The sequence below is a fragment of the Vanacampus margaritifer genome, chromosome 17, assembly GCF_051991255.1.
Source record: "Vanacampus margaritifer isolate UIUO_Vmar chromosome 17, RoL_Vmar_1.0, whole genome shotgun sequence".
Lineage (NCBI taxonomy): Eukaryota > Metazoa > Chordata > Actinopteri > Syngnathiformes > Syngnathidae > Vanacampus > Vanacampus margaritifer.
Genome location: NC_135448.1, coordinates 1,963,603 through 1,984,741, shown reverse-complemented (window position 1 = coordinate 1,984,741; position 21,139 = coordinate 1,963,603).

The following is a 21,139-nucleotide window of genomic DNA, read 5'->3' as shown; positions in this document are numbered from 1 at the left end:
ATGCTAGAATACACTAAATACAGCAAAAATTTTGAGTCTACAACGTTTAGTTTAGGTGTGAGAGCCAAAATGAACTTTTTATTGCTTTAAATGCGTTTTCAGCCTGATTGTGCACTTTAGGTGAAAATGTCAAAATCTTCAAAATGAGCATAAGCACAATGAAATTAATGCTGGAATCATCTTCAGGATGCTAGAATACACTAAATACAGCAAAAATTTTGAGTCTACAACGTTTAGTTTAGGTGTGAGAGCCAAAATGAACTTTTTATTGCTTTAAACGCGTTTTCAGCCCCTGATTGTACACTTAAGGTGAAAATGTCAAAATCTTCAAAATGAGCATAAGCACAATGAAATTAATGCTGGAATCATCTTCAGGATGCTAGAATACACTAAATACAGCAAAAATTTTGAGTCTACAACGTTTAGTTTAGGTGTGAGAGCCAAAATGAACTTTTTATTGCTTTAAACGCGTTTTCAGCCTGATTGTGCACTTTAGGTGAAAATGTCAAAATCTTAAAAATGAGCATAAGCACAATGAAATTAATGCTGGAATCATCTTCAGGATGCTAGAATACACTAAATACAGCAAAAATTTTGAGTCTACAACGTTTAGTTTAGGTGTTAGAGCCAAAATGAACTTTTTATTGCTTTAAACGCGTTTTCAGCCCCTGATTGTACACTTAAGGTGAAAATGTCAAAATCTTCAAAATGAGCATAAGCACAATGAAATTAATGCTGGAATCATCTTCAGGATGCTAGAATACACTAAATACAGCAAAAATGTTGAGTCTACAACGTTTTGTTTAGGTGTGAGAGCCAAAATGAACTTTTTATGGCTTTAAATGCGTTTTCAGCCTGATTGTGCACTTTAGGTGAAAATGTCAAAATCTTCAAAATGAGCATAAGCACAGTGAAATTAATGCTGGAATCATCTTCAGGATGCTAGAATACACTAAATACAGCAAAAATTTTGAGTCTACAACGTTTAGTTTAGGTGTGAGAGCCAAAATGAACTTTTTATTGCTTTAAACGCGTTTTCAGCCTGATTGTGCACTTTAGGTGAAAATGTCAAAATCCTAAAAATGAGCATAAGCACAATGAAATTAATGCTGGAATCATCTTCAGGATGCTAGAATACACTAAATACAGCAAAAATTTTGAGTCTACAACGTTTAGTTTAGGTGTGAGAGCCAAAATGAACTTTTTATTGCTTTAAACGCGTTTTCAGCCCCTGATTGTACACTTAAGGTGAAAATGTCAAAATCTTCAAAATGAGCATAAGCACGATGAAATTAATGCTGGAATCATCTTCAGGATGCTAGAATACACTGAATACAGCAACAATTTTGAGTCTACAACGTTTAGTTTAGGTGTGAGAGCCAAAATGAACTTTTTATTGCTTTAAATGCGTTTTCAGCCTGATTGTGCACTTTAGGTGAAAATGTCAAAATCTTCAAAATGAGCATAAGCACAATGAAATTAATGCTGGAATCATCTTCAGGATGCTAGAATACACTAAATACAGCAAAAATTTTGAGTCTACAACGTTTAGTTTAGGTTTGAGTGCCAAAATGAACTTTTTATTGCTTTAAACGCGTTTTCAGCCCCTGATTGTACACTTAAGGTGAAAATGTCAAAATCTTCAAAATGAGCATAAGCACAATGAAATTAATGCTGGAATCATATTCAGGATGCTAGAATACACTAAATACAGCAAAAATTTTGAGTCTACAACGTTTATTTTAGGTGTGTGAGCCAAAATGAATTTTTTATTGCTTTAAATGCGTTTTCAGCCTGATTGTGCACTTTAGGTGAAAATGTCAAAATCTTCAAAATGAGCATAAGCACGATGAAATTATTGCTGGAATCATCTTCAGGATGCTAGAATACACTGAATACAGCAAAAATTTTGAGTCTACAACGTTTAGTTTAGGTGTGAGAGCCAAAATGAACTTTTTATTGCTTTAAACGCGTTTTCAGCCCCTGATTGTACACTTAAGGTGAAAATGTCAAAATCTTCAAAATGAGCATTAGCACAATGAAATTAATGCTGGAATCATCTTCAGGATGCTAAAATACACTAAATACAGCAAAAATTTTGAGTCTACAACGTTTAGTTTAGGTGTGAGAGCCAAAATGAACTTTTTATTGCTTTAAATTCGTTTTCAGCCTGATTGTGCACTTTAGGTGAAAATGTCAAAATCTTAAAAATGAGCATAAGCACAATGAAATTAATGCTGGAATCATCTTCAGGATGCTAGAATACACTAAATACAGCAAAAATTTTGAGTCTACAACGTTTAGTTTAGGTGTGAGAGCCAAAATGAACTTTTTATTGCTTTAAATGCGTTTTCAGCCTGATTGTGCACTTTAGGTGAAAATGTCAAAATCTTCAAAATGAGCATAAGCACAATGAAATTAATGCTGGAATCATCTTCAGGATGCTAGAATACACTAAATACAGCAAAAATTTTGAGTCTACAACGTTTATTTTAGGTGTGTGAGCCAAAATGAACTTTTTATTGCTTTAAATGCGTTTTCAGCCTGATTGTGCACTTTAGGTGAAAATGTCAAAATCTTCAAAATGAGCATAAGCACGATAAAATTAATGCTGGAATCATCTTCAGGATGCTAGAATACACTGAATACAGCAAAAATTTTGAGTCTACAACATTTAGTTTAGGTGTGAGAGCCAAAATGAACTTTTTATTGCTTTAAACGCGTTTTCAGCCCCTGATTGTACACTTAAGGTGAAAATGTCAAAATCTTCAAAATGAGCATAAGCACAATGAAATTAATGCTGGAATCATCTTCAGGATGCTAGAATACACTAAATACAGCAAAAAATTTGAGTCTACAACGTTTAGTTTAGGTGTGAGAGCCAAAATGAACTTTTTATTGCTTTAAACGCGTTTTCAGCCCCTGATTGTACACTTAAGGTGAAAATGTCAAAATCTTCAAAATGAGCATAAGCACGATGAAATTAATGCTGGAATCATCTTCAGGATGCTAGAATACACTGAATACAGCAAAAATTTTGAGTCTACAACGTTTAGTTTAGGTTTGAGAGCCAAAATGAACTTTTTATTGCTTTAAACGCGTTTTCAGCCCCTGATTGTACACTTAAGGTGAAAATGTCAAAATCTTCAAAATGAGCATAAGCACGATGAAATTAATGCTGGAATCATCTTCAGGATGCTAGAATACACTGAATACAGCAAACATTTTGAGTCTACAACGTTTAGTTTAGGTTTGAGAGCCAAAATAAACTTTTTATTGCTTTAAACGCGTTTTCAGCCCCTGATTGTACACTTAAGGTGGAAATGTCAAAATCTTCAAAATGAGCATAAGCACAATGAAATTAATGCTGGAATCATATTCAGGATGCTAGAATACACTAAATACAGCAAAAATTTTGAGTCTACAACGTTTATTTTAGGTGTGTGAGCCAAAATGAACTTTTTATTGCTTTAAATGCGTTTTCAGCCTGATTGTGCACTTTAGGTGAAAATGTCAAAATCTTCAAAATGAGCATAAGCACGATGAAATTAATGCTGGAATCATCTTCAGGATGCTAGAATACACTGAATACAGCAAAAATTTTGAGTCTACAACGTTTAGTTTAGGTGTGAGAGCCAAAATGAACTTTTTATTGCTTTAAACGCGTTTTCAGCCCCTGATTGTACACTTAAGGTGAAAATGTCAAAATCTTCAAAATGAGCATAAGCACAATGAAATTAATGCTGGAATCATCTTTAGGATGCTAGAATACACTAAATACAGCAAAAATTTGAGTCTACAACGTTTAGTTTAGGTGTGAGAGCCAAAATGAACTTTTTATTGCTTTAAACGCGTTTTCAGCCCCTGATTGTACACTTAAGGTGAAAATGTCAAAATCTTCAAAATGAGCATAAGCACGATGAAATTAATGCTGGAATCATCTTCAGGATGCTAGAATACACTGAATACAGCAAAAATTTTGAGTCTACAACGTTTAGTTTAGGTTTGAGAGCCAAAATGAACTTTTTATTGCTTTAAACGCGTTTTCAGCCCCTGATTGTACACTTAAGGTGAAAATGTCAAAATCTTCAAAATGAGCATAAGCACGATGAAATTAATGCTGGAATCATCTTCAGGATGCTAGAATACACTGAATACAGCAAACATTTTGAGTCTACAAGGTTTAGTTTAGGTGTGAGAGCCAAAATGAACTTTTTATTGCTTTAAATGCGTTTTCAGCCTGATTGTGCACTTTAGGTGAAAATGTCAAAATCTTCAAAATGAGCATAAGCACGATGAAATTAATGCTGGAATCATCTTCAGGATGCTAGAATACACTAAATACAGCAAAAATTTTGAGTCTACAACGTTTAGTTTAGGTGTGAGAGCCAAAATGAACTTTTTATTGCTTTAAACGCGTTTTCAGCCCCTGATTGTACACTTAAGGTGAAAATGTCAAAATCTTAAAAATGAGCATAAGCACAATGAAATTAATGCTGGAATCATCTTCAGGATGCTAGAATACACTAAATACAGCAACAATTTTGAGTCTACAACGTTTAGTTTAGGTTTGTGTGCCAAAATGAACTTTTTATTGCTTTAAACGCGTTTTCAGCCTGATTGTGCACTTTAGGTGAAAATGTCAAAATCTTAAAAATGAGCATAAGCACAATGAAATTAATGCTGGAATCATCTTCAGGATGCTAGAATACACTAAATACAGCAAAAATTTTGAGTCTACAACGTTTAGTTTAGGTGTGAGAGCCAAAATGAACTTTTTATTGCTTTAAACGCGTTTTCAGCCCCTGATTGTACACTTAAGGTGAAAATGTCAAAATCTTCAAAATGAGCTTAAGCACAATGAAATTAATGCTGGAATCATCTTCAGGATGCTAGAATACACTAAATACAGCAAAAATGTTGAGTCTACAACGTTTTGTTTAGGTGTGAGAGCCAAAATGAACTTTTTATGGCTTTAAATGCGTTTTCAGCCTGATTGTGCACTTTAGGTGAAAATGTCAAAATCTTCAAAATGAGCATAAGCACAATGAAATTAATGCTGGAATCATCTTCAGGATGCTAGAATACACTAAATACAGCAAAAATTTTGAGTCTACAACGTTTAGTTTAGGTGTGAGAGCCAAAATGAACTTTTTATTGCTTTAAACGCGTTTTCAGCCTGATTGTGCACTTTAGGTGAAAATGTCAAAATCCTAAAAATGAGCATAAGCACAATGAAATTAATGCTGGAATCATCTTCAGGATGCTAGAATACACTAAATACAGCAAAAATTTTGAGTCTACAACGTTTAGTTTAGGTATGAGAGCCAAAATGAACTTTTTATTGCTTTAAACGCGTTTTCAGCCCCTGATTGTACACTTAAGGTGAAAATGTCAAAATCTTCAAAATGAGCATAAGCACGATGAAATTAATGCTGGAATCATCTTCAGGATACTAGAATACACTGAATACAGCAACAATTTTGAGTCTACAACGTTTAGTTTAGGTGTGAGAGCCAAAATGAACTTTTTATTGCTTTAAATGCGTTTTCAGCCTGATTGTGCACTTTAGGTGAAAATGTCAAAATCTTCAAAATGAGCATAAGCACAATGAAATTAATGCTGGAATCATCTTCAGGATGCTAGAATACACTAAATACAGCAAAAATTTTGAGTCTACAACGTTTAGTTTAGGTTTGAGTGCCAAAATGAACTTTTTATTGCTTTAAACGCGTTTTCAGCCCCTGATTGTACACTTAAGGTGAAAATGTCAAAATCTTCAAAATGAGCATAAGCACAATGAAATTAATGCTGGAATCATATTCAGGATGCTAGAATACACTAAATACAGCAAAAATTTTGAGTCTACAACGTTTATTTTAGGTGTGTGAGCCAAAATGAATTTTTTATTGCTTTAAATGCGTTTTCAGCCTGATTGTGCACTTTAGGTGAAAATGTCAAAATCTTCAAAATGAGCATAAGCACGATGAAATTATTGCTGGAATCATCTTCAGGATGCTAGAATACACTGAATACAGCAAAAATTTTGAGTCTACAACGTTTAGTTTAGGTGTGAGAGCCAAAATGAACTTTTTATTGCTTTAAACGTGTTTTCAGCCCCTGATTGTACACTTAAGGTGAAAATGTCAAAATCTTCAAAATGAGCATTAGCACAATGAAATTAATGCTGGAATCATCTTCAGGATGCTAAAATACACTAAATACAGCAAAAATTTTGAGTCTACAACGTTTAGTTTAGGTGTGAGAGCCAAAATGAACTTTTTATTGCTTTAAATTCGTTTTCAGCCTGATTGTGCACTTTAGGTGAAAATGTCAAAATCTTAAAAATGAGCAAAAGCACAATGAAATTAATGCTGGAATCATCTTCCGGATGCTAGAATACACTAAATACAGCAAAAATTTTGAGTCTACAACGTTTAGTTTAGGTGTGAGAGCCAAAATGAACTTTTTATTGCTTTAAATGCGTTTTCAGCCTGATTGTGCACTTTAGGTGAAAATGTCAAAATCTTCAAAATGAGCATAAGCACAATGAAATTAATGCTGGAATCATCTTCAGGATGCTAGAATACACTAAATACAGCAAAAATTTTGAGTCTACAACGTTTATTTTAGGTGTGTGAGCCAAAATGAACTTTTTATTGCTTTAAATGCGTTTTCAGCCTGATTGTGCACTTTAGGTGAAAATGTCAAAATCTTCAAAATGAGCATAAGCACGATAAAATTAATGCTGGAATCATCTTCAGGATGCTAGAATACACTGAATACAGCAAAAATTTTGAGTCTACAACGTTTAGTTTAGGTTTGAGAGCCAAAATGAACTTTTTATTGCTTTAAACGCGTTTTCAGCCCCTGATTGTACACTTAAGGTGAAAATGTCAAAATCTTCAAAATGAGCATAAGCACGATGAAATTAATGCTGGAATCATCTTCAGGATGCTAGAATACACTGAATACAGCAACAATTTTGAGTCTACAACGTTTAGTTTAGGTGTGAGAGCCAAAATGAACTTTTTATTGCTTTAAATGCGTTTTCAGCCTGATTGTGCACTTTAGGTGAAAATGTCAAAATCTTCAAAATGAGCATAAGCACAATGAAATTAATGCTGGAATCATCTTCAGGATGCTAGAATACACTAAATACAGCAAAAATTTTGAGTCTACAACGTTTAGTTTAGGTTTGAGTGCCAAAATGAACTTTTTATTGCTTTAAACGCGTTTTCAGCCCCTGATTGTACACTTAAGGTGAAAATGTCAAAATCTTCAAAATGAGCATAAGCACAATGAAATTAATGCTGGAATCATATTCAGGATGCTAGAATACACTAAATACAGCAAAAATTTTGAGTCTACAACGTTTATTTTAGGTGTGTGAGCCAAAATGAATTTTTTATTGCTTTAAATGCGTTTTCAGCCTGATTGTGCACTTTAGGTGAAAATGTCAAAATCTTCAAAATGAGCATAAGCACGATGAAATTATTGCTGGAATCATCTTCAGGATGCTAGAATACACTGAATACAGCAAAAATTTTGAGTCTACAACGTTTAGTTTAGGTGTGAGAGCCAAAATGAACTTTTTATTGCTTTAAACGCGTTTTCAGCCCCTGATTGTACACTTAAGGTGAAAATGTCAAAATCTTCAAAATGAGCATTAGCACAATGAAATTAATGCTGGAATCATCTTCAGGATGCTAAAATACACTAAATACAGCAAAAATTTTGAGTCTACAACGTTTAGTTTAGGTGTGAGAGCCAAAATGAACTTTTTATTGCTTTAAATTCGTTTTCAGCCTGATTGTGCACTTTAGGTGAAAATGTCAAAATCTTAAAAATGAGCATAAGCACAATGAAATTAATGCTGGAATCATCTTCAGGATGCTAAAATACACTAAATACAGCAAAAATTTTGAGTCTACAACGTTTAGTTTAGGTGTGAGAGCCAAAATGAACTTTTTATTGCTTTAAATGCGTTTTCAGCCTGATTGTGCACTTTAGGTGAAAATGTCAAAATCTTCAAAATGAGCATAAGCACAATGAAATTAATGCTGGAATCATCTTCAGGATGCTAGAATACACTAAATACAGCAAAAATTTTGAGTCTACAACGTTTAGTTTAGGTGTGAGAGCCAAAATGAACTTTTTATTGCTTTAAACGCGTTTTCAGCCCCTGATTGTACACTTAAGGTGAAAATGTCAAAATCTTCAAAATGAGCATAAGCACAATGAAATTAATGCTGGAATCATCTTCAGGATGCTAGAATACACTAAATACAGCAAAAATTTTGAGTCTACAACGTTTAGTTTAGGTGTGAGAGCCAAAATGAACTTTTTATTGCTTTAAACGCGTTTTCAGCCTGATTGTGCACTTTAGGTGAAAATGTCAAAATCTTAAAAATGAGCATAAGCACAATGAAATTAATGCTGGAATCATCTTCAGGATGCTAGAATACACTAAATACAGCAAAAATTTTGAGTCTACAACGTTTAGTTTAGGTGTTAGAGCCAAAATGAACTTTTTATTGCTTTAAACGCGTTTTCAGCCCCTGATTGTACACTTAAGGTGAAAATGTCAAAATCTTCAAAATGAGCATAAGCACAATGAAATTAATGCTGGAATCATCTTCAGGATGCTAGAATACACTAAATACAGCAAAAATGTTGAGTCTACAACGTTTTGTTTAGGTGTGAGAGCCAAAATGAACTTTTTATGGCTTTAAATGCGTTTTCAGCCTGATTGTGCACTTTAGGTGAAAATGTCAAAATCTTCAAAATGAGCATAAGCACAGTGAAATTAATGCTGGAATCATCTTCAGGATGCTAGAATACACTAAATACAGCAAAAATTTTGAGTCTACAACGTTTAGTTTAGGTGTGAGAGCCAAAATGAACTTTTTATTGCTTTAAACGCGTTTTCAGCCTGATTGTGCACTTTAGGTGAAAATGTCAAAATCCTAAAAATGAGCATAAGCACAATGAAATTAATGCTGGAATCATCTTCAGGATGCTAGAATACACTAAATACAGCAAAAATTTTGAGTCTACAACGTTTAGTTTAGGTGTGAGAGCCAAAATGAACTTTTTATTGCTTTAAACGCGTTTTCAGCCCCTGATTGTACACTTAAGGTGAAAATGTCAAAATCTTCAAAATGAGCATAAGCACGATGAAATTAATGCTGGAATCATCTTCAGGATGCTAGAATACACTGAATACAGCAACAATTTTGAGTCTACAACGTTTAGTTTAGGTGTGAGAGCCAAAATGAACTTTTTATTGCTTTAAATGCGTTTTCAGCCTGATTGTGCACTTTAGGTGAAAATGTCAAAATCTTCAAAATGAGCATAAGCACAATGAAATTAATGCTGGAATCATCTTCAGGATGCTAGAATACACTAAATACAGCAAAAATTTTGAGTCTACAACGTTTAGTTTAGGTTTGAGTGCCAAAATGAACTTTTTATTGCTTTAAACGCGTTTTCAGCCCCTGATTGTACACTTAAGGTGAAAATGTCAAAATCTTCAAAATGAGCATAAGCACAATGAAATTAATGCTGGAATCATATTCAGGATGCTAGAATACACTAAATACAGCAAAAATTTTGAGTCTACAACGTTTAGTTTAGGTGTGAGAGCCAAAATGAACTTTTTATTGCTTTAAACGCGTTTTCAGCCCCTGATTGTACACTTAAGGTGAAAATGTCAAAATCTTCAAAATGAGCATTAGCACAATGAAATTAATGCTGGAATCATCTTCAGGATGCTAAAATACACTAAATACAGCAAAAATTTTGAGTCTACAACGTTTAGTTTAGGTGTGAGAGCCAAAATGAATTTTTTATTGCTTTAAATGCGTTTTCAGCCTGATTGTGCACTTTAGGTGAAAATGTCAAAATCTTCAAAATGAGCATAAGCACGATGAAATTATTGCTGGAATCATCTTCAGGATGCTAGAATACACTGAATACAGCAAAAATTTTGAGTCTACAACGTTTAGTTTAGGTGTGAGAGCCAAAATGAACTTTTTATTGCTTTAAACGCGTTTTCAGCCCCTGATTGTACACTTAAGGTGAAAATGTCAAAATCTTCAAAATGAGCATTAGCACAATGAAATTAATGCTGGAATCATCTTCAGGATGCTAAAATACACTAAATACAGCAAAAATTTTGAGTCTACAACGTTTAGTTTAGGTGTGAGAGCCAAAATGAACTTTTTATTGCTTTAAATTCGTTTTCAGCCTGATTGTGCACTTTAGGTGAAAATGTCAAAATCTTAAAAATGAGCATAAGCACAATGAAATTAATGCTGGAATCATCTTCAGGATGCTAGAATACACTAAATACAGCAAAAATTTTGAGTCTACAACGTTTAGTTTAGGTGTGAGAGCCAAAATGAACTTTTTATTGCTTTAAATGCGTTTTCAGCCTGATTGTGCACTTTAGGTGAAAATGTCAAAATCTTCAAAATGAGCATAAGCACAATGAAATTAATGCTGGAATCATCTTCAGGATGCTAGAATACACTAAATACAGCAAAAATTTTGAGTCTACAACGTTTATTTTAGGTGTGTGAGCCAAAATGAACTTTTTATTGCTTTAAATGCGTTTTCAGCCTGATTGTGCACTTTAGGTGAAAATGTCAAAATCTTCAAAATGAGCATAAGCACGATAAAATTAATGCTGGAATCATCTTCAGGATGCTAGAATACACTGAATACAGCAAAAATTTTGAGTCTACAACATTTAGTTTAGGTGTGAGAGCCAAAATGAACTTTTTATTGCTTTAAACGCGTTTTCAGCCCCTGATTGTACACTTAAGGTGAAAATGTCAAAATCTTCAAAATGAGCATAAGCACAATGAAATTAATGCTGGAATCATCTTCAGGATGCTAGAATACACTAAATACAGCAAAAAATTTGAGTCTACAACGTTTAGTTTAGGTGTGAGAGCCAAAATGAACTTTTTATTGCTTTAAACGCGTTTTCAGCCCCTGATTGTACACTTAAGGTGAAAATGTCAAAATCTTCAAAATGAGCATAAGCACGATGAAATTAATGCTGGAATCATCTTCAGGATGCTAGAATACACTGAATACAGCAAAAATTTTGAGTCTACAACGTTTAGTTTAGGTTTGAGAGCCAAAATGAACTTTTTATTGCTTTAAACGCGTTTTCAGCCCCTGATTGTACACTTAAGGTGAAAATGTCAAAATCTTCAAAATGAGCATAAGCACGATGAAATTAATGCTGGAATCATCTTCAGGATGCTAGAATACACTGAATACAGCAAACATTTTGAGTCTACAACGTTTAGTTTAGGTTTGAGAGCCAAAATAAACTTTTTATTGCTTTAAACGCGTTTTCAGCCCCTGATTGTACACTTAAGGTGGAAATGTCAAAATCTTCAAAATGAGCATAAGCACAATGAAATTAATGCTGGAATCATATTCAGGATGCTAGAATACACTAAATACAGCAAAAATTTTGAGTCTACAACGTTTATTTTAGGTGTGTGAGCCAAAATGAACTTTTTATTGCTTTAAATGCGTTTTCAGCCTGATTGTGCACTTTAGGTGAAAATGTCAAAATCTTCAAAATGAGCATAAGCACGATGAAATTAATGCTGGAATCATCTTCAGGATGCTAGAATACACTGAATACAGCAAAAATTTTGAGTCTACAACGTTTAGTTTAGGTGTGAGAGCCAAAATGAACTTTTTATTGCTTTAAACGCGTTTTCAGCCCCTGATTGTACACTTAAGGTGAAAATGTCAAAATCTTAAAAATGAGCATAAGCACAATGAAATTAATGCTGGAATCATCTTCAGGATGCTAAAATACACTAAATACAGCAAAAATTTTGAGTCTACAACGTTTAGTTTAGGTGTGAGAGCCAAAATGAACTTTTTATTGCTTTAAATGCGTTTTCAGCCTGATTGTGCACTTTAGGTGAAAATGTCAAAATCTTAAAAATGAGCATAAGCACAATGAAATTAATGCTGGAATCATCTTCAGGATGCTAGAATACACTAAATACAGCAAAAATTTTGAGTCTACAACGTTTAGTTTAGGTTTGAGAGCCAAAATGAACTTTTTATTGCTTTAAACGCGTTTTCAGCCCCTGATTGTACACTTAAGGTGAAAATGTCAAAATCTTCAAAATGAGCATAAGCACGATGAAATTAATGCTGGAATCATCTTCAGGATGCTAGAATACACTGAATACAGCAAACATTTTGAGTCTACAAGGTTTAGTTTAGGTGTGAGAGCCAAAATGAACTTTTTATTGCTTTAAATGCGTTTTCAGCCTGATTGTGCACTTTAGGTGAAAATGTCAAAATCTTCAAAATGAGCATAAGCACGATGAAATTAATGCTGGAATCATCTTCAGGATGCTAGAATACACTAAATACAGCAAAAATTTTGAGTCTACAACGTTTAGTTTAGGTGTGAGAGCCAAAATGAACTTTTTATTGCTTTAAACGCGTTTTCAGCCCCTGATTGTACACTTAAGGTGAAAATGTCAAAATCTTAAAAATGAGCATAAGCACAATGAAATTAATGCTGGAATCATCTTCAGGATGCTAGAATACACTAAATACAGCAACAATTTTGAGTCTACAACGTTTAGTTTAGGTTTGTGTGCCAAAATGAACTTTTTATTGCTTTAAACGCGTTTTCAGCCTGATTGTGCACTTTAGGTGAAAATGTCAAAATCTTAAAAATGAGCATAAGCACAATGAAATTAATGCTGGAATCATCTTCAGGATGCTAGAATACACTAAATACAGCAAAAATTTTGAGTCTACAACGTTTAGTTTAGGTGTGAGAGCCAAAATGAACTTTTTATTGCTTTAAACGCGTTTTCAGCCCCTGATTGTACACTTAAGGTGAAAATGTCAAAATCTTCAAAATGAGCTTAAGCACAATGAAATTAATGCTGGAATCATCTTCAGGATGCTAGAATACACTAAATACAGCAAAAATGTTGAGTCTACAACGTTTTGTTTAGGTGTGAGAGCCAAAATGAACTTTTTATGGCTTTAAATGCGTTTTCAGCCTGATTGTGCACTTTAGGTGAAAATGTCAAAATCTTCAAAATGAGCATAAGCACAATGAAATTAATGCTGGAATCATCTTCAGGATGCTAGAATACACTAAATACAGCAAAAATTTTGAGTCTACAACGTTTAGTTTAGGTGTGAGAGCCAAAATGAACTTTTTATTGCTTTAAACGCGTTTTCAGCCTGATTGTGCACTTTAGGTGAAAATGTCAAAATCCTAAAAATGAGCATAAGCACAATGAAATTAATGCTGGAATCATCTTCAGGATGCTAGAATACACTAAATACAGCAAAAATTTTGAGTCTACAACGTTTAGTTTAGGTGTGAGAGCCAAAATGAACTTTTTATTGCTTTAAACGCGTTTTCAGCCCCTGATTGTACACTTAAGGTGAAAATGTCAAAATCTTCAAAATGAGCATAAGCACGATGAAATTAATGCTGGAATCATCTTCAGGATACTAGAATACACTGAATACAGCAACAATTTTGAGTCTACAACGTTTAGTTTAGGTGTGAGAGCCAAAATGAACTTTTTATTGCTTTAAATGCGTTTTCAGCCTGATTGTGCACTTTAGGTGAAAATGTCAAAATCTTCAAAATGAGCATAAGCACAATGAAATTAATGCTGGAATCATCTTCAGGATGCTAGAATACACTAAATACAGCAAAAATTTTGAGTCTACAACGTTTAGTTTAGGTTTGAGTGCCAAAATGAACTTTTTATTGCTTTAAACGCGTTTTCAGCCCCTGATTGTACACTTAAGGTGAAAATGTCAAAATCTTCAAAATGAGCATAAGCACAATGAAATTAATGCTGGAATCATATTCAGGATGCTAGAATACACTAAATACAGCAAAAATTTTGAGTCTACAACGTTTATTTTAGGTGTGTGAGCCAAAATGAATTTTTTATTGCTTTAAATGCGTTTTCAGCCTGATTGTGCACTTTAGGTGAAAATGTCAAAATCTTCAAAATGAGCATAAGCACGATGAAATTATTGCTGGAATCATCTTCAGGATGCTAGAATACACTGAATACAGCAAAAATTTTGAGTCTACAACGTTTAGTTTAGGTGTGAGAGCCAAAATGAACTTTTTATTGCTTTAAACGCGTTTTCAGCCCCTGATTGTACACTTAAGGTGAAAATGTCAAAATCTTCAAAATGAGCATTAGCACAATGAAATTAATGCTGGAATCATCTTCAGGATGCTAAAATACACTAAATACAGCAAAAATTTTGAGTCTACAACGTTTAGTTTAGGTGTGAGAGCCAAAATGAACTTTTTATTGCTTTAAATTCGTTTTCAGCCTGATTGTGCACTTTAGGTGAAAATGTCAAAATCTTAAAAATGAGCATAAGCACAATGAAATTAATGCTGGAATCATCTTCCGGATGCTAGAATACACTAAATACAGCAAAAATTTTGAGTCTACAACGTTTAGTTTAGGTGTGAGAGCCAAAATGAACTTTTTATTGCTTTAAATGCGTTTTCAGCCTGATTGTGCACTTTAGGTGAAAATGTCAAAATCTTCAAAATGAGCATAAGCACAATGAAATTAATGCTGGAATCATCTTCAGGATGCTAGAATACACTAAATACAGCAAAAATTTTGAGTCTACAACGTTTATTTTAGGTGTGTGAGCCAAAATGAACTTTTTATTGCTTTAAATGCGTTTTCAGCCTGATTGTGCACTTTAGGTGAAAATGTCAAAATCTTCAAAATGAGCATAAGCACGATAAAATTAATGCTGGAATCATCTTCAGGATGCTAGAATACACTGAATACAGCAAAAATTTTGAGTCTACAACATTTAGTTTAGGTGTGAGAGCCAAAATGAACTTTTTATTGCTTTAAACGCGTTTTCAGCCCCTGATTGTACACTTAAGGTGAAAATGTCAAAATCTTCAAAATGAGCATAAGCACAATGAAATTAATGCTGGAATCATCTTCAGGATGCTAGAATACACTAAATACAGCAAAAAATTTGAGTCTACAACGTTTAGTTTAGGTGTGAGAGCCAAAATGAACTTTTTATTGCTTTAAACGCGTTTTCAGCCCCTGATTGTACACTTAAGGTGAAAATGTCAAAATCTTCAAAATGAGCATAAGCACGATGAAATTAATGCTGGAATCATCTTCAGGATGCTAGAATACACTGAATACAGCAAAAATTTTGAGTCTACAACGTTTAGTTTAGGTTTGAGAGCCAAAATGAACTTTTTATTGCTTTAAACGCGTTTTCAGCCCCTGATTGTACACTTAAGGTGAAAATGTCAAAATCTTCAAAATGAGCATAAGCACGATGAAATTAATGCTGGAATCATCTTCAGGATGCTAGAATACACTGAATACAGCAACAATTTTGAGTCTACAACGTTTAGTTTAGGTGTGAGAGCCAAAATGAACTTTTTATTGCTTTAAATGCGTTTTCAGCCTGATTGTGCACTTTAGGTGAAAATGTCAAAATCTTCAAAATGAGCATAAGCACAATGAAATTAATGCTGGAATCATCTTCAGGATGCTAGAATACACTAAATACAGCAAAAATTTTGAGTCTACAACGTTTAGTTTAGGTTTGAGTGCCAAAATGAACTTTTTATTGCTTTAAACGCGTTTTCAGCCCCTGATTGTACACTTAAGGTGAAAATGTCAAAATCTTCAAAATGAGCATAAGCACAATGAAATTAATGCTGGAATCATATTCAGGATGCTAGAATACACTAAATACAGCAAAAATTTTGAGTCTACAACGTTTATTTTAGGTGTGTGAGCCAAAATGAATTTTTTATTGCTTTAAATGCGTTTTCAGCCTGATTGTGCACTTTAGGTGAAAATGTCAAAATCTTCAAAATGAGCATAAGCACGATGAAATTATTGCTGGAATCATCTTCAGGATGCTAGAATACACTGAATACAGCAAAAATTTTGAGTCTACAACGTTTAGTTTAGGTGTGAGAGCCAAAATGAACTTTTTATTGCTTTAAACGCGTTTTCAGCCCCTGATTGTACACTTAAGGTGAAAATGTCAAAATCTTCAAAATGAGCATTAGCACAATGAAATTAATGCTGGAATCATCTTCAGGATGCTAAAATACACTAAATACAGCAAAAATTTTGAGTCTACAACGTTTAGTTTAGGTGTGAGAGCCAAAATGAACTTTTTATTGCTTTAAATTCGTTTTCAGCCTGATTGTGCACTTTAGGTGAAAATGTCAAAATCTTAAAAATGAGCATAAGCACAATGAAATTAATGCTGGAATCATCTTCAGGATGCTAGAATACACTAAATACAGCAAAAATTTTGAGTCTACAACGTTTAGTTTAGGTGTGAGAGCCAAAATGAACTTTTTATTGCTTTAAATGCGTTTTCAGCCTGATTGTGCACTTTAGGTGAAAATGTCAAAATCTTCAAAATGAGCATAAGCACAATGAAATTAATGCTGGAATCATCTTCAGGATGCTAGAATACACTAAATACAGCAAAAATTTTGAGTCTACAACGTTTAGTTTAGGTGTGAGAGCCAAAATGAACTTTTTATTGCTTTAAACGCGTTTTCAGCCCCTGATTGTACACTTAAGGTGAAAATGTCAAAATCTTCAAAATGAGCATAAGCACAATGAAATTAATGCTGGAATCATATTCAGGATGCTAGAATACACTAAATACAGCAAAAATTTTGAGTCTACAACGTTTATTTTAGGTGTGTGAGCCAAAATGAATTTTTTATTGCTTTAAATGCGTTTTCAGCCTGATTGTGCACTTTAGGTGAAAATGTCAAAATCTTCAAAATGAGCATAAGCACGATGAAATTATTGCTGGAATCATCTTCAGGATGCTAGAATACACTGAATACAGCAAAAATTTTGAGTCTACAACGTTTAGTTTAGGTGTGAGAGCCAAAATGAACTTTTTATTGCTTTAAACGCGTTTTCAGCCCCTGATTGTACACTTAAGGTGAAAATGTCAAAATCTTCAAAATGAGCATTAGCACAATGAAATTAATGCTGGAATCATCTTCAGGATGCTAAAATACACTAAATACAGCAAAAATTTTGAGTCTACAACGTTTAGTTTAGGTGTGAGAGCCAAAATGAACTTTTTATTGCTTTAAATTCGTTTTCAGCCTGATTGTGCACTTTAGGTGAAAATGTCAAAATCTTAAAAATGAGCATAAGCACAATGAAATTAATGCTGGAATCATCTTCAGGATGCTAGAATACACTAAATACAGCAAAAATTTTGAGTCTACAACGTTTAGTTTAGGTGTGAGAGCCAAAATGAACTTTTTATTGCTTTAAATGCGTTTTCAGCCTGATTGTGCACTTTAGGTGAAAATGTCAAAATCTTCAAAATGAGCATAAGCACAATGAAATTAATGCTGGAATCATCTTCAGGATGCTAGAATACACTAAATACAGCAAAAATTTTGAGTCTACAACGTTTATTTTAGGTGTGTGAGCCAAAATGAACTTTTTATTGCTTTAAATGCGTTTTCAGCCTGATTGTGCACTTTAGGTGAAAATGTCAAAATCTTCAAAATGAGCATAAGCACGATAAAATTAATGCTGGAATCATCTTCAGGATGCTAGAATACACTGAATACAGCAAAAATTTTGAGTCTACAACATTTAGTTTAGGTGTGAGAGCCAAAATGAACTTTTTATTGCTTTAAACGCGTTTTCAGCCCCTGATTGTACACTTAAGGTGAAAATGTCAAAATCTTCAAAATGAGCATAAGCACAATGAAATTAATGCTGGAATCATCTTCAGGATGCTAGAATACACTAAATACAGCAAAAAATTTGAGTCTACAACGTTTAGTTTAGGTGTGAGAGCCAAAATGAACTTTTTATTGCTTTAAACGCGTTTTCAGCCCCTGATTGTACACTTAAGGTGAAAATGTCAAAATCTTCAAAATGAGCATAAGCACGATGAAATTAATGCTGGAATCATCTTCAGGATGCTAGAATACACTGAATACAGCAAAAATTTTGAGTCTACAACGTTTAGTTTAGGTTTGAGAGCCAAAATGAACTTTTTATTGCTTTAAACGCGTTTTCAGCCCCTGATTGTACACTTAAGGTGAAAATGTCAAAATCTTCAAAATGAGCATAAGCACGATGAAATTAATGCTGGAATCATCTTCAGGATGCTAGAATACACTGAATACAGCAAACATTTTGAGTCTACAACGTTTAGTTTAGGTTTGAGAGCCAAAATAAACTTTTTATTGCTTTAAACGCGTTTTCAGCCCCTGATTGTACACTTAAGGTGGAAATGTCAAAATCTTCAAAATGAGCATAAGCACAATGAAATTAATGCTGGAATCATATTCAGGATGCTAGAATACACTAAATACAGCAAAAATTTTGAGTCTACAACGTTTATTTTAGGTGTGTGAGCCAAAATGAACTTTTTATTGCTTTAAATGCGTTTTCAGCCTGATTGTGCACTTTAGGTGAAAATGTCAAAATCTTCAAAATGAGCATAAGCACGATGAAATTAATGCTGGAATCATCTTCAGGATGCTAGAATACACTGAATACAGCAAAAATTTTGAGTCTACAACGTTTAGTTTAGGTGTGAGAGCCAAAATGAACTTTTTATTGCTTTAAACGCGTTTTCAGCCCCTGATTGTACACTTAAGGTGAAAATGTCAAAATCTTAAAAATGAGCATAAGCACAATGAAATTAATGCTGGAATCATCTTCAGGATGCTAAAATACACTAAATACAGCAAAAATTTTGAGTCTACAACGTTTAGTTTAGGTGTGAGAGCCAAAATGAACTTTTTATTGCTTTAAATGCGTTTTCAGCCTGATTGTGCACTTTAGGTGAAAATGTCAAAATCTTAAAAATGAGCATAAGCACAATGAAATTAATGCTGGAATCATCTTCAGGATGCTAGAATACACTAAATACAGCAAAAAATTTGAGTCTACAACGTTTAGTTTAGGTGTGAGAGCCAAAATGAACTTTTTATTGCTTTAAACGCGTTTTCAGCCCCTGATTGTACACTTAAGGTGAAAATGTCAAAATCTTCAAAATGAGCATAAGCACGATGAAATTAATGCTGGAATCATCTTCAGGATGCTAGAATACACTGAATACAGCAAAAATTTTGAGTCTACAACGTTTAGTTTAGGTTTGAGAGCCAAAATGAACTTTTTATTGCTTTAAACGCGTTTTCAGCCCCTGATTGTACACTTAAGGTGAAAATGTCAAAATCTTCAAAATGAGCATAAGCACGATGAAATTAATGCTGGAATCATCTTCAGGATGCTAGAATACACTAAATACAGCAAAAATTTTGAGTCTACAACGTTTAGTTTAGGTGTGAGAGCCAAAATGAACTTTTTATTGCTTTAAACGCGTTTTCAGCCCCTGATTGTACACTTAAGGTGAAAATGTCAAAATCTTAAAAATGAGCATAAGCACAATGAAATTAATGCTGGAATCATCTTCAGGATGCTAGAATACACTAAATACAGCAACAATTTTGAGTCTACAACGTTTAGTTTAGGTTTGTGTGCCAAAATGAACTTTTTATTGCTTTAAACGCGTTTTCAGCCTGATTGTGCACTTTAGGTGAAAATGTCAAAATCTTAAAAATGAGCATAAGCACAATGAAATTAATGCTGGAATCATCTTCAGGATGCTAGAATACACTAAATACAGCAAAAATTTTGAGTCTACAACGTTTAGTTTAGGTGTGAGAGCCAAAATGAACTTTTTATTGCTTTAAACGCGTTTTCAGCCCCTGATTGTACACTTAAGGTGAAAATGTCAAAATCTTCAAAATGAGCTTAAGCACAATGAAATTAATGCTGGAATCATCTTCAGGATGCTAGAATACACTAAATACAGCAAAAATGTTGAGTCTACAACGTTTTGTTTAGGTGTGAGAGCCAAAATGAACTTTTTATGGCTTTAAATGCGTTTTCAGCCTGATTGTGCACTTTAGGTGAAAATGTCAAAATCTTCAAAATGAGCATAAGCACAATGAAATTAATGCTGGAATCATCTTCAGGATGCTAGAATACACTAAATACAGCAAAAATTTTGAGTCTACAACGTTTAGTTTAGGTGTGAGAGCCAAAATGAACTTTTTATTGCTTTAAACGCGTTTTCAGCCTGATTGTGCACTTTAGGTGAAAATGTCAAAATCCTAAAAATGAGCATAAGCACAATGAAATTAATGCTGGAATCATCTTCAGGATGCTAGAATACACTAAATACAGCAAAAATTTTGAGTCTACAACGTTTAGTTTAGGTGTGAGAGCCAAAATGAACTTTTTATTGCTTTAAACGCGTTTTCAGCCCCTGATTGTACACTTAAGGTGAAAATGTCAAAATCTTCAAAATGAGCATAAGCACGATGAAATTAATGCTGGAATCATCTTCAGGATACTAGAATACACTGAATACAGCAACAATTTTGAGTCTACAACGTTTAGTTTAGGTGTGAGAGCCAAAATGAACTTTTTATTGCTTTAAATGCGTTTTCAGCCTGATTGTGCACTTTAGGTGAAAATGTCAAAATCTTCAAAATGAGCATAAGCACAATGAAATTAATGCTGGAATCATCTTCAGGATGCCAGAATACACTAAATACAGCAAAAATTTTGAGTCTACAACGTTTAGTTTAGGTTTGAGTGCCAAAATGAACTTTTTATTGCTTTAAACGCGTTTTCAGCCCCTGATTGTACACTTAAGGTGAAAATGTCAAAATCTTCAAAATGAGCATAAGCACAATGAAATTAATGCTGGAATCATATTCAGGATGCTAGAATACACTAAATACAGCAAAAATTTTGAGTCTACAACGTTTATTTTAGGTGTGTGAGCCAAAATGAATTTTTTATTGCTTTAAATGCGTTTTCAGCCTGATTGTGCACTTTAGGTGAAAATGTCAAAATCTTCAAAATGAGCATAAGCACGATGAAATTATTGCTGGAATCATCTTCAGGATGCTAGAATACACTGAATACAGCAAAAATTTTGAGTCTACAACGTTTAGTTTAGGTTTGAGAGCCAAAATAAACTTTTTATTGCT